Source organism: Ranitomeya variabilis, chromosome 5 (assembly GCF_051348905.1).
Source record: "Ranitomeya variabilis isolate aRanVar5 chromosome 5, aRanVar5.hap1, whole genome shotgun sequence".
NCBI classification, from domain to species: Eukaryota; Metazoa; Chordata; class Amphibia; order Anura; family Dendrobatidae; genus Ranitomeya; species Ranitomeya variabilis.
This window is the reverse complement of record NC_135236.1, coordinates 372,390,297-372,411,952: the sequence shown is the minus strand read 5'-3', so window position 1 is coordinate 372,411,952 and position 21,656 is coordinate 372,390,297. Positions and strand designations below refer to the sequence as shown.

Sequence of the window (21,656 nt, the reverse complement as noted above, 5' to 3'; positions counted from 1 at the left end):
AGGGAGCCCGCATCACATAACTGAGCTGTAGACTAGCGGATTCAATAACAAGCAAATATTTTTTTATTTTTGTGGATAAGCAATATCATTCTTCTGGATAATTTTTAATATTCACATTAATTAAGAGTAGTTATAAATGCTAAAATTAATTTACTTTGTAAAATAGCTGTTATATTTAAACAAACCTCTAGATTTGAGCAAGGTTGGATCATTTGATACTTTATCGAAAGTCCTTTTATCAAAGAGCAAAGTCTATGTCTACTTTGCAGCAAAGGAAATGTGGTAAAGCCATTAAGGATGCTTTGAAACCTGATCTTGATTTTTTTTTTTTGCCTCTCCAGTTGGATTTCATTAACTAAACATACACCCTTTATGACAAAAAGAGGCAGACCTCAAAACCAGCCTTATTACAGAGAAGACAGACTCTGACAACTTCTCAATCACTGACGGGGAAGGTAAGCTCTATCCACATTTATTTATATAGAAACATGGACATTAAAATTAGGATCTTCCAGACTTCTAGATACACACAACATATAATGAGCAAACACAAATAAAGAAGAAATAAATAGTACACTCAAACATACACTAAGGCTAGTCATATACAGAATAGAATTATCTGTAAACCAGAACAGATCAACCTATAGTTTGTAATATCTTATGAGTAAAGCCACCACAGACTTCAGATTCCCTGAAGATATCACAAAATTTAGTTGAATCCACCATTGGTCTGCAGGCAAATATCCTATGTCTATGGACAGTTTAAATATGTAAAAGTACAACCTTCCAATTAACTGTATACTGGTATATACCTGTATTTTATTACTTTTTTTTTTTTTTTTTACTATTTTTGCTTGTGTTAAATGCAAAATTATCATTGCAAAGATATCTCTTGTGTGTAAACATTTCTTTTACTTTCATCTTGAATTTTTATTCTAATTGCCTTTCAATGCATAGATTCTTGTTGCTCTCTCTGTTCTGTCATTAATGAGTTCAGTATGGCTTTAGCCACAAGGTCATATAATTCATCGGAATTTAGGTTGCCCCCTGTAACTGTTAAATACCATATGTTGAGCAACTGTGTTAGGCAATGTTTTGTTTTTCCTGGTAAAATTCTTATATACATTAGGACAAAAACTGAATCCAGATTGGAGCCCACTATATGTTTACACACAGTATATATTATATAGGGCAAAAGAAAGCTTTATACTGTGTCTTAGGAATCCTCCTGTAGTTCACTTACGTAATTCAGCTGGCATATATTTGTTCATACTTGGTCATTATTGACATTACAATTAGAAAGGTAGAAAGTTGGAATTCTAACCATTCTTGACAACTTGGTTTAGCTACATAACCTTTATGCAGTAAGATGTATACTGACTAATATTAGTGATGAGCGAGTATACTCGTTACTCGGGTTTTCCCAAAGACGCTCTGGTGGTCTCCGAGTATTTCTTAGTGTTGGAAGATTTAGTTTTTGTCCATGCAGCTGAATGATTTACTGCTAGACAGGCTGAATACATGTGAGGATTCCCTAGCAACCTGGCAACTCCCACATGTGTTCAGGCTGTCCAGCAGCCGTAAATCATGCAGTTGAGGCGACGAAAACGAAATCTCCGAGCACTAACAAATACTCAGAGATCACCCAAGCGTGCTCGTGAAAACCCGAGCAACAAGTATACTTGCTCATCACTACTGACTATACACAATTGTGGAAACTTTCAAGTGTTTTACTCATATTCCCATCTGCACTTTGATAAAGAACATGGAACTTTTACAATAGAAGTGTTCAAATGGATGTGTTTTTCAATTAGAATAAGAATAAGAATTTGATGTTTTAAAATGGTTTTTGGGGACTTTGATATTGATGGCTAATTCTCAAATTTCCTATACAACACAAACTAGCTGTATCTGTGCAGTCTCCCTGTCACCCCCTTACACATGAATGCTCATCTTGAGTATCATTTACACTGCAAAATAATTGTGAACGAGCTTTGTTAAAAACTCTCCTTTCACGATTGTCTTACAGTGTAAACAGGCTGCCGATCACTCGATAAAAGCAAAATCCTCGTTCATTGGGTGAAATTTTCTTTTGTGCATCACAAAAGATCATCGTTCTGGGCTGTTCATCATCCTGTGTAAACAGGACTCGCACTGCCAAGAACTAAGGCAGATTATGCGCGCTAAGCAATATAGATCACACAGTGTTCATCGCTTAGTTTGGTCTGCCTGTGTAAACAGGTCAAATACCCACTGATCTGTAAAAGTTTACCGATTGGTGGTCGTAAGGTGCTTCTGGTCAGTCTATGTAAACGAACCTTTAGTAAAGAAGCTGTGTTTTCCCAAAAGGGAAGGAGAGAAGGCTGCAGCCAGAGGTTATCTCCCAGGAGAATAATATGGTTAAGTGTTTAAACTACCCACGCCTTCTGTCCTCCAACATCATGTGTCATGGGAAAGTGTGATGGCCCCATACACATCAGGTAATCACCCATTCTTGCCAAAATCGACTGGTTTACCTGACTTTCATTTTCTATTTATGACTTTAGAGCAGGGAATTTAAATCAGTTGGTGGGCATCTCTGTTGTGAAATTGGATTTTGGGCTCCCCCGGTGGCCACTGGTGGAATTGAACTGGTGTGCATCATCCTCTCTGTTCACCTGTTTCCATCAGGATGTGGGAGTCGCTATTTAGCCTTGCTCCTCTGTCACTTCCATGCCGGTCAACATTGTAATCAGAAGCCTTTCTGTGCATGTTCCTGCTGCTAGACAACTCCCAGCTAAGTTGGACTTTAGTCCTTGTTTGTTTTTGCATTTTGTTCCAGTTCACAGCTGTAGTTTCGTTTCTGTGTCTGGAAAGCTCTTGTGATCTGAAATTGCCACTCTGATGTTATGAGTTAATACTAGAGTCTTAAAGTAATTTCAGGATGGTTTTTTGATAGGGTTTTCAGCTGACCATGAAAGTGTCCTTTCTGTCTTCCTGCTATCTAGTAAGCGGACCTCAATTTTGCTAAACCTATTTTCATACTACGTTTGTCATTTCATCTAAAATCACCGCCAATATTTGTGGGGGCCTCTGTCTGCCTTTCGGGGAAATTTCTCTAGAGGTGAGCCAGGACTATATTTTCCTCTGCCAGGATTAGTTAGTCCTCCGGCCGGCGCTGGGCGTCTAGGGATAAAACGCAGGCTACGCTACCCGGCTACTGTTAGTTGTGCGGCAGGTTTAGTTCATGGTCAGTTTAGTTTCCATCCTTCCAAGAGCTAGTTCTTATGTTTGCTGGGCTATGTTCTCTTGCCATTGAGAACCATAACAGTTTGACCGGCCACAAAGGGTTAAATTAATTGACAGAGAAAGGAGAGAAAAGAGAAGTCTGCTGAAGTTTTTTTGTTTTTTTTTCCTTCAGTTCTGAGTGTGCTTGTGATTGAATCTCTTGCAAGTCTGCCTATATTGCAGCCTTTCTCTCTCTCTCTCCTTCTAAGCCTGGAATGGCTCTGTGTTCACCTGTTTAAAATGGATATTCAGAGTTTAGCTGCAGGTTTGAATAATCTCACCACGAAAGTTCAAAATTTACAGGATTTTGTTGTTCATGTTCCTATATCTGAACCTAGAGTTCCTTTGCCTGAATTTTTCTCGGGGAATAGATCTTGCTTTCAAAATTTCAAAAATAATTGCAAGTTGTTTTTGTCCCTGAAATCTCGCTCTGCTGGAGATCCTGCTCAGCAGGTCAGGATTGTGATTTCCTTGCTCCGGGGCGACCCTCAGGATTGGGCTTTTGCATTGGCTCCAGGGGATCCTGCGTTGCTCAATGTGGATGCGTTTTTTCTGGCCTTGGGGTTGCTTTATGAGGAACCTCAGTTAGAACTTCAGGCGGAAAAGGCCTTGATGTCCCTATCTCAGGGGCAAGACGAAGCTGAAATATACTGCCAGAAATTCCGTAAATGGGCTGTGCTTACTCAGTGGAATGAGTGCGCCCTGGCAGCGAATTTCAGAGAGGGTCTCTCTGATGCCATTAAGGATGTTATGGTGGGGTTCCCTGTGCCTGCGGGTCTGAATGAGTCCATGACAATGGCTATCCAGATCGATAGGCGTCTGCGGGAGCGCAAACCTGTGCACCATTTGGCGGTGTCTACTGAGAAGACGCCAGAGAATATGCAATGTGATAGAATTCTGTCCAGAAGTGAACGGCAGAATTTTAGACGAAAAAATGGGTTGTGCTTCTATTGCGGTGATTCAACTCATGTTATATCAGCATGCTCTAAGCGTACTAAGAAGCTTGATAAGTCTGTTTCAATTGGCACTTTACAGTCTAAGTTTATTCTATCTGTGACCCTGATTTGTTCTTTATCATCTATTACCGCGGATGCCTATGTCGACTCTGGCGCCGCTTTGAGTCTTATGGATTGGTCCTTTGCCAAACGCTGTGAGTATGATTTGGAGCCTCTTGAAACTCCTATACCCCTGAAGGGGATTGACTCCACCCCATTGGCTAGCAATAAACCACAATACTGGACACAAGTAACTATGCGGATTAATCCGGATCACCAGGAGATTATTCGCTTTCTTGTGCTGTATAACCTACATGATGTGTTGGTGCTTGGATTGCCATGGCTGCAATCTCATAACCCAGTCCTTGACTGGAAAGCTATGTCTGTGTTAAGCTGGGGATGTAAGGGGACGCATGGGGACGTACCTGTGGTTTCCATTTCATCATCTATTCCCTCTGAGATTCCTGAATTCTTGACTGAATATCGTGACGTTTTTGAAGAACCTAAGCTTGGTTCATTACCTCCACACCGGGAGTGTGATTGTGCCATAGATTTGATTCCGGGTAGTAAATACCCTAAGGGTCGTTTATTTAATCTGTCTGTGCCTGAACATGCGGCTATGCGAGAATATATAAAGGAGTCCTTGGAAAAGGGACATATTCGTCCTTCGTCATCTCCCTTAGCCACAAAGAAAAAACCGGCTCCTAAGAAAGATGGCTCTTTGAGGCCGTGCATTGATTATCGGCTTTTGAATAAAATCACGGTTAAATATCAATATCCGTTGCCACTGCTGACTGATTTGTTTGCTCGCATAAAGGGGGCCAAGTGGTTCTCTAAGATAGATCTCCGTGGGGCGTATAATTTGGTGCGAATTAAGCAGGGGGATGAGTGGAAAACCGCATTTAATACGCCCGAGGGCCACTTTGAGTATTTGGTGATGCCTTTTGGTCTTTCAAATGCCCCTTCAGTCTTTCAGTCCTTTATGCATGACATTTTCCGTGATTATTTGGATAAATTTATGATTGTGTATCTGGATGATATTTTGATTTTTTCGGATGACTGGGACTCTCATGTCCAGCAGGTCAGGAGGGTTTTTCAGGTTTTGCGGTCTAATTCCTTGTGTGTGAAGGGTTCTAAGTGCGTTTTTGGGGTTCAAAAGATTTCCTTTTTTGGGATATATTTTTTCCCCCTCTTCCATCGAGATGGATCCTGTCAAGGTTCAGGCTATTTGTGATTGGACGCAACCCTCTTCTCTTAAGAGTCTTCAGAAATTTTTGGGCTTTGCTAACTTTTATCGTCGATTTATTGCTGGTTTTTCTGATGTTGTTAAACCATTGACTGATTTGACTAAGAAGGGTGCTGATGTTGCTGATTGGTCCCCTGCTGCTGTGGAGGCCTTTCGGGAGCTTAAGCGCCGCTTTTCTTCCGCCCCTGTGTTGCATCAGCCTGATGTTGCTCTTCCTTTTCAGGTTGAGGTCGACGCTTCTGAAATCGGAGCTGGGGCGGTTTTGTCGCAGAGAAGTTCCGATTGCTCCGTGATGAGACCTTGTGCTTTTTTCTCGCGTAAATTTTCGCCCGCCGAGCGGAATTATGATGTTGGGAATCGGGAGCTTTTGGCCATGAAGTGGGCTTTTGAGGAGTGGCGTCATTGGCTTGAGGGGGTTAGACATCAGGTGGTGGTATTGACTGACCACAAAAATCTAATTTATCTTGAGTCCGCCAGACGCCTGAATCCTAGACAGGCGCGCTGGTCGTTGTTTTTCTCTCGGTTTAATTTTGTGGTGTCCTACCTGCCGGGTTCTAAGAATGTTAAGGCGGATGCCCTTTCTAGGAGTTTTGAGCCTGACTCCCCTGGTAATTCTGAACCTACAGGTATCCTTAAGGATGGAGTGATATTGTCTGCCGTTTCTCCAGACCTGCGGCGGGCCTTGCAGGAGTTTCAGGCGGATAGACCTGATCGTTGCCCACCTGGTAGACTGTTTGTTCCTGATGATTGGACCAGTAAAGTCATTTCTGAGGTTCATTCTTCTGCATTGGCAGGTCATCCTGGAATCTTTGGTACCAGGGATTTGGTGGCAAGGTCCTTCTGGTGGCCTTCCCTGTCTCGAGATGTGCGAGGCTTCGTGCAGTCTTGTGACGTTTGTGCTCGGGCCAAGCCTTGTTGTTCTCGGGCTAGTGGATTGTTGTTGCCCTTGCCTATCCCGAAGAGGCCCTGGACGCACATCTCGATGGATTTTATTTCGGATCTTCCTGTTTCTCAGAAGATGTCTGTCATCTGGGTGGTGTGTGATCGTTTCTCTAAGATGGTCCATTTGGTTCCCCTGCCTAAGTTGCCTTCTTCTTCCGAGTTGGTTCCTCTGTTTTTTCAAAATGTGGTCCGTTTGCATGGTATTCCGGAGAATATCGTTTCTGACAGAGGTACCCAATTCGTGTCTAGATTTTGGCGAGCATTCTGTGCTAGGATGGGCATAGATTTGTCTTTCTCGTCTGCTTTCCATCCTCAGACTAATGGCCAGACCGAGCGGACGAATCAGACCTTGGAGACATATTTGAGGTGTTTTGTGTCTGCAGATCAGGATGATTGGGTTGCTTTTTTGCCTTTAGCGGAGTTTGCCCTCAATAATCGGGCCAGCTCTGCCACCTTGGTGTCTCCCTTTTTCTGTAATTCGGGGTTTCATCCTCGATTTTCTTCTGGTCAGGTGGAATCTTCGGATTGTCCTGGAGTGGATGCTGTGGTGGAGAGGTTGCATCAGATTTGGGGGCAGGTAGTGGACAATTTGAAGTTGTCCCAGGAGAAGACTCAGCTTTTTGCCAACCGCCGGCGTCGGGTTGGTCCTCGGCTTTGTGTTGGGGACTTGGTGTGGTTGTCTTCTCGTTTTGTCCCTATGAGGGTTTCTTCTCCCAAGTTTAAGCCTCGGTTCATCGGCCCGTACAAGATATTGGAGATTCTTAACCCTGTGTCCTTCCGTTTGGACCTCCCTGCATCTTTTTCTATTCATAATGTTTTTCATCGGTCATTATTGCGCAGGTATGAGGTACCGGTTGTGCCTTCCGTTGAGCCTCCTGCTCCGGTGTTGGTTGAGGGCGAGTTGGAGTACGTTGTGGAAAAAATCTTGGACTCCCGTGTTTCCAGACGGAAACTCCAGTATCTGGTCAAATGGAAGGGATACGGTCAGGAGGATAATTCTTGGGTGAATGCCTCTGATGTTCATGCCTCCGATTTGGTCCGTGCCTTTCATAGGGCTCATCCTGATCGCCCTGGTGGTTCTGGTGAGGGTTCGGTGCCCCCTCCTTGAGGGGGGGGTACTGTTGTGAAATTGGATTTTGGGCTGCCCCGGTGGCCACTGGTGGAATTGAACTGGTGTGCATCATCCTCTCTGTTCACCTGTTTCCATCAGGATGTGGGAGTCGCTATTTAGCCTTGCTCCTCTGTCACTTCCATGCCGGTCAACATTGTAATCAGAAGCCTTTCTGTGCATGTTCCTGCTGCTAGACAACTCCCAGCTAAGTTGGACTTTAGTCCTTGTTTGTTTTTGCATTTTGTTCCAGTTCACAGCTGTAGTTTCGTTTCTGTGTCTGGAAAGCTCTTGTGATCTGAAATTGCCACTCTGATGTTATGAGTTAATACTAGAGTCTTAAAGTAATTTCAGGATGGTTTTTTGATAGGGTTTTCAGCTGACCATGAAAGTGTCCTTTCTGTCTTCCTGCTATCTAGTAAGCGGACCTCAATTTTGCTAAACCTATTTTCATACTACGTTTGTCATTTCATCTAAAATCACCGCCAATATTTGTGGGGGCCTCTGTCTGCCTTTCGGGGAAATTTCTCTAGAGGTGAGCCAGGACTATATTTTCCTCTGCCAGGATTAGTTAGTCCTCCGGCCGGCGCTGGGCGTCTAGGGATAAAACGCAGGCTACGCTACCCGGCTACTGTTAGTTGTGAGGCAGGTTTAGTTCATGGTCAGTTTAGTTTCCATCCTTCCAAGAGCTAGTTCTTATGTTTGCTGGGCTATGTTCTCTTGCCATTGAGAACCATAACACATCTCCCACTCCAATCACCTACTTCAATCAGCTGATTAAAATAGCCATGGTACTTCAGTGAGTGCCACATACCACCTTACCAGGCACAATTCCATCTATTTTGTAGGAGCCTTACTTGTTATTGCAGCTCAATCTCATTCAAGTGAATGGAGCCGAGCTTCAATACCAGGCACAGCTACAACTTAACCCACTTTTTTTGTTTTTGGTATTTTGTTTTCCCTCCCCTCATTCTAAGAGCCATAACTTTGTATTTTTCTGTCATCACAGTCATATGAGAGCTTGTTTTTTGTTTGCGGGACAAGTTGCAGTTTTGAATCCCACCATCCATTTTATCATACAATGTACTTAAAATTGGGAAAAAAATATCATGATGTGGTGAAATTACGGGAAAAAAATGCAATTCTTCCATTGGTCTTTAGGTTTTGCTTTTAAGGTCATTGATTGTGTTGTAAAAGTGACTGGCAGCATGATTCTCCAGGTAAGTACGATTATGGTGATATGAAACTTTTCTAGTTTTTTGTTATTTTACTTGTGAAAAAATTCTGAAAATTATAGAAAAAATGTTGTTTATTTCGACATTTTCTGAGACCTGGAACTTTTTTATTTTAATGTCCACAGAGCTGGCCAAAGGCTTATTTTTTGCACATTGAGCTGATGTTTTCTTTGATACCATTTTGAACTACATACAACATTTTCATAGCAATTTATTTTTTCTTGGAGGGGATGGAGTGTGGCCACCAAAAACAGGAATTTTGATGTTTCAGTTTTTTTATTCACCATAAAGTAACATACAGCTGATTTATTGCAGACATTTATGCACCTGAAACCAGTTTTGTTCATTATAATGAGATGTTCTAGAAGCAAGCATGTAGATTGTTTAACTTTTATTTATATGAATGGGTCAGTTGCACACATTTTTTAGACAAATTTCCTATGAACATTTCCTATAATATCCTTAAAATAAGTAATAATATATTATGTTTGTGTCAATCCTATTGTTAGGGCTTGTTTCCACATGCGAGAATCACGTCCGTGTCTCGCATGTAGAAACCAAGCTCTGGTGTCTGCACTCCGGAGCAGAGCGTGCGGCCGCATAGGAACACATGGAGCCGCACAGCTCCGCTCCTGAGTGCCGGCGCCAGAGCTTGGTTTCTACATGCAAGACACGGACGTGATTCTCGCATGTGGAAACAAGCCCTAATCATGAGTCTACATAAATGGAAATATTTCTGTTCAGAGAAAGTTCTAGTTATGAAATTCATGATAAACTAAATAGAAATAACGCATTTCGTTGTACATCCACTATTTTTATCAAACGCTTTACAAAAATATTGCCAGCAATCTAGATCCAAATTACAATATATGTTAACCATTAAAAAAATAAAAGTAAATAAATAAATCAAGATCTTTTTTTTTTTTCAACTGTAACATTTTACTGACACATGAAACTATACATTGGTGTTGTACAGTAAAGGAATGGAATAGGACTGGATGTGTTTCATTAAAGTTAAAAATAAATGAATTAGTATTGCATAATGATAAAAGTACAAACGTGTTAGCATTTAGTCTTTTTTAAAAGAAGTGGAAAGGAATTCTACTTTATGGTAATTTAAATATTAAGAACATTGATCTTACAATTAACTAATTAAAAGACACTATTCTTCTTGTTAAGGTATAACATGATCTGTTCTCCATGTGGCTCAGAACTGGTGGACATCAGTTTCAGATTCCTTTTCATTTATAGTGTCTCGACTTTGCAGTATGTTGAATGCCAAAAACAAATTTCCCTGGTGACCTATTTTTATAGTCAGGTAGGCCAAATATCTTTCTAAGGCCTGTCCCACACGTCCAGATAATTCCGGTACCGGAAACAATCGGTACCGGAGTTATCCGTGTCCGTGTGCCCCTACGTTTCTGGTGTACATCAGTGTGGCACACGTGCGGCACACGTGTGCCGCCCGTGTGCCCACTGGGTACCACACGCACCGTGCTGGGTACCACACGTACCAGCATCTGGTGCTGAATCCGCGATTCATATCTTCCCTGCAGCAGCGTATGCTGCATAGAAGATATGAATAATAGTGTTTAAAAGAAAGATCTATCTGTCCCCCGCCCCCGCACCCCCTGTGCGCCCCCCCGCTGTTCTGAAAATACTCACCTGCCTCCCTCGCAGTGTCCTGTCCTGGCCGCACCTTCTACTGTATGCGGTCATGTGGGGCCGCTCATTTACAGTCATGAATAGGCGGCTCCACCCCTATGGGAGGTGGAGCCGCATATTCATGACTGTAATCGGCGGCCCCACGTGACCGCATACAGTAGAAGGTGCGGCCAGGACAGGAAGCAGCGACAGCCAACGAGGGAGCCAGGTGAGTATTTTCAGAACAGCGGGGGGGCGCACAGGGGGTGGGGGGCGCACAGGGGTGGGGGGGCGCACAGGGGTGGGAGGGCGGGGGACAGATAGATCTTTCTTTTAAACACTATTATTCATATCTTCTATGCAGCAAACACTGCTGCAGGGAAGATATGAATGGCGGCTTCAGCACCACGTGGGGGGGACAGCGCTTACTGTAGCGCTGTCTCCTGCATGGCACAGGGACTGCACACGGAGAACTTCCGTGTGCGGTACGTGTTTTACACGGACCCATTGACTTTAATGGGTCCGTGTAATCCGTGCGCTCCCACGAACACTGACATGTCTCCGTGTTTGGCATACGGAGACACGGTCCGCAAAAAATCAATGACATCTGCACAGATGCATTGATTTTAATGTGTCTACGTGTGTCAGTGTCTCCGGTACGTGAGAAAACTGACACCTCACGTACCGGAATCACTGACGTGTGAAACCGGCCTAAGAAATAGTCTCCAGAACTTGTACGTTAGTCAACAAACTCTGAAAAAGCATTTGTTATAACACAAATGCAGTTCAATCAGAACGTAGTAAAACATAAAGGACTTTCAAATGAACTAATAAATGTGCAAAAAAAAAAAAAAGATAGATCAAACAAATGTTCCTGTTTAATTAATTGTAAGGAGTACAAGCATTTTTGTAAATAGGCATTTCCTAGTTGTCAGTAATAAAAGCATCAGGAAGGTGGAGGAAAATGAAGGATCTCACTTATGTGATCATCGTAACATAAATTTTAAAGACCTTTTACATAAGGCAATAATTTAGCATAAAAAGTTAGATCAGCAAATGTTCCGGTTTTATTTTCCATTTATAATGTGTGTGGCCGACTCTAGAGACCTAAATTGATTGCTCAACCCACTCTGAGAGCAGCATAATGTAGAGATAGAAACCCTGATTACAGCTATGTGTTACTTACTGGCTTACTTGCTGTAGTTTTGATAATCTTCTACTGCTAAAACAGTAATTTTATCACTAGAGGACTAGGAAACATGCTGCCATGAAGTCCTCCATATGCATGCCCTCTGGGTAACCCCACTGCCACCACTGATTGGAAGCTTTCTGCCTATGCACAGAGTACATAGAAACCTGTCAATCAGTAGTGTAGGTTAGGTTATACAGAGCTCATCATTCAGAGTACTGTTAGGAGAGGCGTAGCAGCTAGTAGTTCAGCTCAGGGGGACAAAACATCTGAGTGGGCCCCTAACCCCCAATTACAACTATGCTGGCTCACTCTAATCGTGGGTGTAGGGGAACCTCAGCAGATATCCCTGCTGTAACTGACAAAAAAATCTCCACAAAGACCAACATTGATATTACCGCCATATAGTGACCATATAGTGATACAGTGGGTACAGAAAGTATTCAGACCCTGTAGTTCAGCAGTAACACTATGCAGTGATGAGGCAGTGACCCAGCCAAGTTCAAAGCAAAAAGTCTCTTTAATGTTTAACTCAAAAATAATGCACAGCACACAATATCCTCCAGATCGCAGCCAGGAACTATATCCTCTGGATTACAGCCAATAAACACACCAGTCCACCTTCTAGACCAATTGTTGTGGGCAACTTCACCGCTGTGTAAGCTGTGGGTGCCAGGAGTTTGCTCTGCTGGGCTCTGTGTTACTCTCACACAAGCTGAGCTTTTGCAGAGCTGTCAGCTCTACACCATGAAAACTCCACTCTGATATGGACACACCCAAACCCTATACTGCAGGGTTTTTAACTTGAATCTGTGGCCTTCAGCCACATGGAAAACCTGGCCCAGAATGAAACGGACTGCATGACTACCATCCTGCAGTCTGTTTCAAAGGACAAAAGCCTAGAGCAGGTTTTCCCTAAATCTGCCTTGGACAACCAGCATGTCCAAGACCTATACTCACTTTAGTCTGCATTGCAACCACAGCTATGCCTGTGACTGCAATGCCTTGTCATGGCCTCAGTATGCCTCTGGGCACATCCTGGGAAAAACATACATCAACCCAGTCACTGCGTCACAGACCCGTTTAAATTTTTCACCCTTTGTTTCATTGCAGCCATTTGGTAAATTCAAAAAGTTCATGTGTTTTCTCATTAATGTACACTCTGCACCCCATCTTGACTGAAAAAAATGAGAAATGTAGAAATTTTTCCAAATTTATTAAAAAAGAAAAACCGAAATATCATATGGTCATAAGTATTCAGACCCTTTGCTCAGACAGTCATGTTTAAGTCACATGCTGTCCATTTCCTTGTGATCCTCCTTGAGATGGTTTTAAGGTACCGTCACATTAAGCGACGCTGCAGCGATACAGACAACGATGCCGATCGCTGCAGCGACGCTGTTTGGTCGCTGGAGAGCTGTCACACAGACAGCTCTCCAGCGACCAACGATGCCGAGGTCCCCGGGTAACCAGGGTAAACATCGGGTTGCTAAGCGCAGGGCCGTGCTTAGTAACCCGATGTTTACCCTGGTTACCAGCGTAAAATGTAAAAAAACCAAACACTACATACTTACCTTCGCGTCCCCTGCCGTCCGCTTCCCTGCCGGCCCTAACAGCAGAGCGGTGACGTCACCGCTGTGCTGTACTTTCATTTTCACTTTACGGCGCTCAGTCAGTGTGGGAAGCGGACGCCGGGGGATGCGAATGTGAGTATGTACTGTTTTTTTTTTTTACATTTTACACTGGTAACCAGGGTAAACATCGGGTTACTAAGCGCGGCCCTGCGCTTAGTAACCCGATGTTTACCCTGGTTACCAGTGTAAAACATCACTGGTATCGTTGCTTTTGGTGTCAAACACGACGATAAACGCCGGTCTGACGACCAAATAAAGTTCTGAACTTTGTTCAACGACCAGCGATATCACAGCAGGATCCTGATAGCTGCTGCCTGTCAAACTAAACGATATCGCTAGCCAGGACGCTGCAACGTCACGGATCGCTATCGTTATCGTTTAGTGTGACGGTACCTTTACTCCTTCATTGGAGTCCAGCTGTGTTTAATTAAACTGATAGGACTTGATTTGGAAAGGCACACACCTGTCTATATAAGAACTCACAGCTCACAGTGCATGTCAGACCAAATGAGAATCATGAGGTCAGAGGAACTGGCCAAGGAACTCAGAGACAGAATAGTGGTAAAGCACAGTACTGGCCAAGGTTACAAAAAAATTTCTGCAGTACTCAAGGTTCCTAAGAGCATAGTGGACTCCGTAATCCTTAAATGGAAGAAGTTTGGGACCACCAGAAGTCTTCCTAGATCTGGATGTCCAGCCAAACTGAGCAATCGTGGGAGAAGAGCCTTGGTGAGAGAGGTAAATAAGATCCCCAGGATCACTGTGGCTGAGCTCCAGAGATGCAGTAGGGAGATGGGAGAAAGTTCCACAAAGTCAACTATCACTGCAGCCCTCCACCAGTTGGGACTTTATGGCAGAGTGGTGCGACGGAAGCCACTCTTCAGTGCAAAACATATGTAAGCCCGCCTAGAGTTGCTAAAAACACATGAAGGACTCCCAGACTATAATAAATAAGATTCTCTGGTCTGATGAGACGAAGATAGACCTTTTTGGTGATAATTCTTAGTTGTATGTGTGGAGAAAACCAGGCACTACTCATCACCTGCCCAATACAATCCCAACAGTGAAACATGGTGGTGGCAGCATCATGCTATCGGGGTGTCTTTCAGCTGCAAGGACAGGATGACTGGTTGCCATTGAAAGAAACATGAATGTGGCCAGGTACAGAGATATCATGGATGAAAACCTCTTCCATAGTGCTCTGGAACTCAGACTTGGCCAAAGGTTCACCTTCCAACAAGACAATGACCCTACGCCTACAACTAAAATAATAAAGAAGTGGCTTCAGAACAACTCTGTGACCATTCTTGACTGGCCTAGCCAGAGCCCTGACCTAAACCCAATTGAGCATCACTGGAGAGACGTGAAAATAGCTGTCCACCAATGTTCACTTTCCATCCTGACGGAAATGGAGAGGATCTGCAATAAAGAATGGCAGAGGATTCCAAAATCCAGGTGTGAAAAACTGGATTACTTACCGGTAATGCTCTTTTACAGAGCCCACGACAGCACCCACTGAGAGAGGGGATCCACCCCTAGGAACAGGAAACCTACAGAGAGAGATAAAAGGGGCGGCCCCCCTCGCTCCTCAGTTCTATTACAGAGAATAGGAGGAACCGCCACCAGGTTTTAGTTAACAAGCTCCATAACAATTATATATCTATATACATATCTATGGAGCGCCCCCACAGCCAGGGCCACACAGTCCTCAGTGCCGGGTCTCTCTTCTGGCTCTGTCGATGTCACAGTGGCTAGACCCCGGCCCGTGACCCTGCTAAGGGGGTGTCCAATAAAGAGATAACAGTTCGGTGTGTGGTGCAAGGCGCAATCAATAATGAGGACACAGGGGTGCAGTCTCTTTACCTCTTTACTGAAGGCTTCAGGATCCTCAATCCGGAGCACTGACAACCGAGCTGGCTGAGACCGGTCGGTCCGATGGCACCTCCAGAGTTCCCTTTGCAGGTGGAAATCGGTGCCTACCAACTAGCGCCTGTATGTTGCAGTCTTCCCCTGCTGAGCACCACGGGAAAGTCCACACAACTATTGTGTCTGTTTCTGATGTTCCCTCACAACTGATCCTGATGTTCTTCTCCATCCCCCAGATGATTTGGCTAGGACGCACCCGTATGACGAGTAGGCCAGGAGTTCTTCCGGGACCCTAGAGTCGCCCCTCTCCCACCGTTGCCCCCCATGTCTTCATAGGTGATTTGTGTGAGACCGCCAACTTGTAATCAACTGTCCTGCCTCTGTTTGAAGTAATACTTGGAGTCAATTACTTCCTCGGCGTTCTGGCCACCGGCTACGCGCCTCAGTAGGAAGTTGCTCGATCTTTCAGCACTACTCCTACTGGCTTATCTCCTTGTTGCTTTGATCTCGTTTCTCACTCTTCTCAATGCACCTCGCTTCTTGTCCTATCTTGGGGTACCGCCGCAAGGAAGTGCAGGCGCGGTCCCGTTACGTTCTCTCTGTTCGCTAGGTCCCTGCCAGGATCCCACCCCTGACAGGTACCCCCCTGAGTCTCTCCCCACAACACCCTCTGCCACAGGATGTTGCCTGTTCGATTCCCAGTCAGCTTCTCCCTAACTTCCTATCTAACCCCCAGTTTTACCAAATTGTGAGGACTGGCCTAATCATAGCACCCTTAGCTCCCCCTGGAGGCCAGACTGTGAAGTGTATTAGTGTCTGTGATACCTGGTCAGGTGAACTCCTTCAGTGCCATCAGACGTACCATAGCCCCCCTTAGCGGCGGAGCATCAGTACTGCAACGACCAGGACTCTGGGGCGCTGCACTCCCCCCCGGTTAAATCCAGTACTCCTGGACTGGGAAGAAAACAACAATACATGTCAGCAAAAAGACATACAATTTTGGAATGCAATAACAAGTAAACTTTAACAGAGCTTCCCTTTATGGGAGGTGAGGACACTTGAACGTTACAAACATTGTTAAATACTTTTAATAACATACTATAAATAACTTCTCTTACCCAACCGGGTATTCTACTAAGTGCAAATTTTTGAACAATAATTTAACATTGCCTTTAAGGACGTACACACTAAATCCACTAAAGACCTTCTTATAAAACACTATAAGGCTAATCAACTTTTCTTCATTTTCCATCTTTATATTCACAGGACTGCCTGTCTAATTGCCCAGGCCTACTGCCTCTCGCTCTGTTGCAGGACCGCCCCATCTCTCATCCGGGCCTACTGCCTTTCTGCTACTATACACAGTATAGGACGTATCATCCATCTCTTAGTTCAAGATCACTGAGCCACCTCTGTATGGCTCCTAGGAGGACTCACTGACTAACCCCGTACGGGTTCACTTTCTGTCCTCATTCTCTAACACATTATTAAACATTCCTCACAATCAACTAACTGGCTACATATAACTTTTGCATGTAAACGTTATTACTATTTCTGTTAAGGCATCATTATACTCTTAAGTGCTATTGGAGAACATCCCCTTTAAGAAGGGACCAAGTCTCTATGAGGTAGTGCAACTTTTCAAGCTGCAAGTCCGTATGCAGTAAGGACTCCGGTGCTGTTCCCAGGAACAGTTTCTTCGCAAAGAGTCCTTTCTTTTGTAAAACCAGTAGAGGGCACCTTTAAGAAGGTGCAAACTATTTACAATGAGTTTGTAATCATGCAGTGTTCATGATCCAGCAGTTCTTTCAACAATGATAAAACAGGAAACAAAAAACAAAAAGCAGGGGAAGAGATCCCGGGTAAACAAAGGGATCTCTTTAAAAGTTTAACCCTAGTCGGGTTGTAGCAGCAAAAAAACACATAGAATGACAAGCAGTTAACTATTTACATTTTTGCCAAACGTTAGGGCTTCATAGTATGTTACAAGACATCAGCCGGTAGTGGACCTCTCCTGACCGTACAGGCTTCGGCCCCTGGTCCCCGGTTGATGTGGTGTCAGTGCCAATGGTTGGTCTCTCGGGTGCAGTGAGGTCACCCGGTGTCTGAATTCGAAGGCTAACTCTTGCTGCAAGCTCAGTAGCCGCAACAAGGTGTACGGTGGTGATAGTAGCAAGATCTGTCAAGTCTGGTTCAATCATGGTCGAGGCAACGGGCGACACCCCCTCAGGCCCACATCGTTGGACGTTCCGAGCGCACCATCCTTGTGCACTCCGGTGGCGGGTGTAGGTCACCTGATCCCCCCTTTGCAATAATGGGTCACCATATCGGTTGCGGAAAGGAGTCTTCACATCGTGACTAGTAACGAAGACGTCAGTCGGTAGTCCCGGTTCCTGTATGGAGCCCCAACCCCGCTTTGGGTGAAAGGCCAGCACAGTTCCCCGTTTCACCACGTCTTTCCTGCCGCGCGCAGGCTTTGGGTGTTGTATTTTTGGCGTATCATTTTGTTCGGTCTCTTTTCGGTTTTTCCAATGTAGGATCAGGCATTGTTTATATTGTTCCCAAGTGAGCACAGCAAGGGTGAGGCCTTCCTCCCGAGCTCCATCCGGCCCGATCCGGGGGGTATCCCACTGGAGGATCACCCCGTCTGAGCTCACATCTATGGGTTCTCCCATCTTGGTCGGTAATGGAGGTACCAACTTCCCCATCGTGTCGGGGGTGAGGACCACCAGCTCTGCTGAGAGGAACCGGTTATTGTTGTTGGGGTGAGGAGCGGTCGCGGGAGCGGGATCGGTCGGGAGAGCAGAATTGGCCGGGGAAGTAGGGACGCCTTCCATACCTGCGCCGGATGTGATTCCACCGGTGTCAATCCGCTCCGCTGACAAGGACACTGGAATCGGCTGCAGCCCGGACTGCAGCTCCTCCAAGGCAGCCTCCCGACATGGCTCCGTTCTCCATGGCTCCGCGTCTACTGGCTCCGGGGTCGGAATAGGTAGGCTCAGCTCCTCCGCCGGTGGCTCCAAGGGGTTCAGATCCTTCAGCTGCGGTGGGTGCGGGTCCGCCTCTGGTGGGTGAAGGCAAGCCGGGATCGCTCCGCCGTCGCTCGGGCACTTGCTGATCATCATCTCTGTTCGGCATTCGGCGGCAACGCATGCACCTGGCTCTGCCATTTCTCCAAGGTCGAGCTCCCTCTTCACCTTGTTCCCGCCGTTCCAAAACAGGGGGCGGTTCTCCTCTTCTCCTCGGCATGTCGTCATCTCGCAGCAGGAGTCGGAGGGGGCGGTCACTACTATGGGTGCCGCTTTGGTAGTCTCCTCCCATGGCACGCCCTTCTTCTTCCTCTGCGCTCCCTGTGGCGCTGCAATGGCGGTGGGTTTTGGCGGGAACTTTCGGCGGCAAGGGCAATGCACAGTCTTTGTAATAAAGCACAGTCTAAGTACAGTTCAATCACAGTTCCAAGGCACACATGACCCGATCCTCGGGCTTAAGTGGATCCTGTTCGTGACGCCAAGTTGGAGCGCCCCCACAGCCAGGGCCACACAGTCCTCAGTGCCGGGTCTCTCTTCTGGCTCTGTCGATGTCACGGTGGCTAGACCCCGGCCCGTGACCCTGCTAAGGGGGTGTCCAATAAAGAGATAACAGTTCGGTGTGTGGTGCAAGGCGCAATCAATAACGAGGACACAGGGGTGCAGTCTCTTTACCTCTTTACTGAAGGCTTCAGGATCCTCAATCCGGAGCACTGACAACCGAGCTGGCTGAGACCGGTCGGTCCGATGGCACCTCCAGAGTTCCCTTTGCAGGTGGAAATCGGTGCCTACCAACTAGTGCCTGTATGTTGCAGTCTTCCCCTGCTGAGCACCACGGGAAAGTCCCCACAACTGTTGTGTCTGTTTCTGATGTTCCCTCACAACTGATCCTGATGTTCTTCTCCATCCCCCAGATGATTTGGCTAGGACGCACCCGTATGACGAGTAGGCCTGGAGTTCTTCCGGGACCCTAGAGTCGCCCCTCTCCCACCGTTGCCCCCCATGTCTTCATAGGTGATTTGTGTGAGACCGCCAACCTGTAATCAACTGTCCTGCCTCTGTTTGAAGTAATACTTGGAGTCAATTACTTCCTCGGCGTTCTGGCCACCGGCTATGCGCCTCAGTAGGAAGTTGCTCGATCTTTGAGCACTACTCCTACTGGCTTATCTCCTTGTTGCTTTGATCTCGTTTCTCACTCTTCTCAATGCACCTCGCTTCTTGTCCTTTCTTGGGGTACAGCCGCAAGGAAGTGCAGGCGCGGTCCCGTTACGTTCTCTCTGTTCGCTAGGTCCCTGCCAGGATCCCACCCCTGACAGGTACCCCCCTGAGTCTCTCCCCGCAACACCCTCTGCCACAGGTTGTTGCCTGTTCGATTCCCAGTCAGCTTCTCCCTAACTTCCTATCTAACCCCCAGTTTTACCAAATTGTGAGGAGTGGCCTAATCATAGCACCCTTAGCTCCCCCTGGAGGCCAGACTGTGAAGTGTATTAGTGTCTGTGATACCTGGTCAGGTGAACTCCTTCAGTGCCATCAGACGTACCATAGCCCCCCTTAGCGGCGGAGCATCAGTACTGCAACGACCAGGACTCTGGGACGCTGCATCTACAATTTCTTAATCTTTACAGTTCATTATCCACTCCTCACCACCTAAGTACCACGTGTGATTAAAAAGGGAAGGATGTGAGTGGGTGCTGTCGTGGGCTCTATAAAAGAGCATTACCGGTAAGTAATCCGTTTTTTTCTATTCGCCACGACAGCACCCACTGAGAGATTTACAGAGACAATCACCAGGGTGGGACCACCGTGTCAAGAACTGATACCCCAAAGGCTAAGTCAGAAGAAGATGATAGGTCTAGCCTGTAGTGCCTATAAAAGGTAGAAGGTGAGAACCAAGTTGCGGCCTTACATATAATGTCTATAGGCACGTCCGCTTTTTCCGCCCAGGAAGTCGACATAGCCCTTGTAGAGTGGGCTCCCACCTTTTCTGGTGGGTCTCTTCCTTTAGCTTTATATGCTAGAATTATGGCATCTCTAATCCAGCGGGATAATGTATTCTTTGTGACCCTGGAGCCCTTCTTCTTACCCTGGAAAGATACAAAGAGAGCCCTGCTCTGCCTCCAGTCCTTGGTCCTGTCTAAATAGGCCAAAACAGTTCTCTTTACATGCAGACCATGAAGTTTCTCTTCCTATGGAGTTGAGTGGTTTTCATAAAAGGTAGGTAGAAAGATCTCCTGGGACCTATGAAATTTAGGAGCGACCTTGGGAAGATAGGACTGGTCTGTCCTTAAAATTAATCTATCATTTTTTATTGACAAAAACAGAGGATCTATTGATAAAGCTTGGAGATCACTCACTCTCCTAGCTGATACCAAGGCGACTAATAATATTGTTTTCAACAAGACATATTTCAAAGAGGCTTTACTAAGAGGCTCAAAAGGGCTTTCTGTTAATGTGTCCAGAACTAAATTTAGATCCCATGGTGGGACCTGTGGTATATGGATCGGTTTTGATCGTTGACATGCAGATATAAAACGAGATACCCATCTATTACCTGCAATGTCATAATTAAAGAGAGCTCCTAGAGCTGAAATTTGAACTTTCAGAGTGTTTACAGATAGACCTAATTCAAGTACATTCTGCAGAAACTCTAATATGGGAAATATGGGTATGTCAGTAGATAATTGTGCTGCGTGAAACTCAAGAAACCTCTTCCATACCTTAGTGTAAATCTTTGTAGTGGATGGTTTTCTGCTTTTCATAAGAGTATTTATTAAACCTTCAGAGAATCCTCTAAGTATTAATAATTGCCTTTCAAATTCCAAGCTGTCAAGTTCATACCCTTGACCTGAGGGTGGAAGAAGTGCCCCTGTGATAGTAGGTCTCTGGTTTGTGGAAGAATCCAAGGGTCAGAAATCGACATTGCCCTTAGCCATGAAAACCATGCCCTTTTGGGCCAAAATGGGGCTATCAACATTACTCTTGCCTCTTCCTCCCTTATCTTCCTGATAACTACAGGAAGAAGATTCCTTGGGGGAAAGGCATAGGCCAGACTGAATGTCCATGGAACCTGCAGGGCGTCGAATACGTCCGGATTGTCCTGTCTGCACAATGAGGCGAATGTTGTGACCTGTCTGTTGGATCTTGTTGCAAATAAGTCTATTTGAGGTACACCCCATCGGGTAGTTATCATTTTGAAGATCCGTCTGCTGAGCATCCATTCTCCTTGATGAAGGGTGTGGCGGCTGAGAAAATCTGCATGAGAATTGTCTATACCCATGATATACACAGCTGACAGGGACAAAAGGTGCCTTTCTGCCAGATTCATGATGTTTGTTGTAACCCTCATGAGACTGTTTGACCGCGTACCTCCTTGATGGTTTAGGTAAGCCACTGAGGTAGTGTTGTCGGAAAGAATTCTTGTATGGGAGCCTCGTAGCTGCGGAAGAAAGTGGAGTATGGCATAATGTATAGCCCTTAATTCTTTGACAGTAGAGGAGTTACTAG

The 21,656-nt window shown here is 45.4% G+C and overlaps 1 protein-coding gene across 2 annotated transcripts in view; it reads left to right on the top strand.

Annotated features, from left to right (window-relative positions):
• The first annotated feature begins 321 nt into the window (after positions 1 to 321).
• The window catches only part of LOC143776042 (hyaluronidase-1-like), an 85,768-nt gene continuing 64,433 nt past the window's right edge, over positions 322 to 21,656 (top strand). Inside the window, exon 1 of one of the 2 annotated variants that reach the window (XM_077264933.1) lies at positions 322 to 455. The gene's annotated coding sequence lies outside the window, so the exon portion shown is untranslated. The remainder of the gene's footprint in view (positions 456 to 21,656) is intronic. The other variant, XM_077264935.1, reaches the window with a different exon arrangement.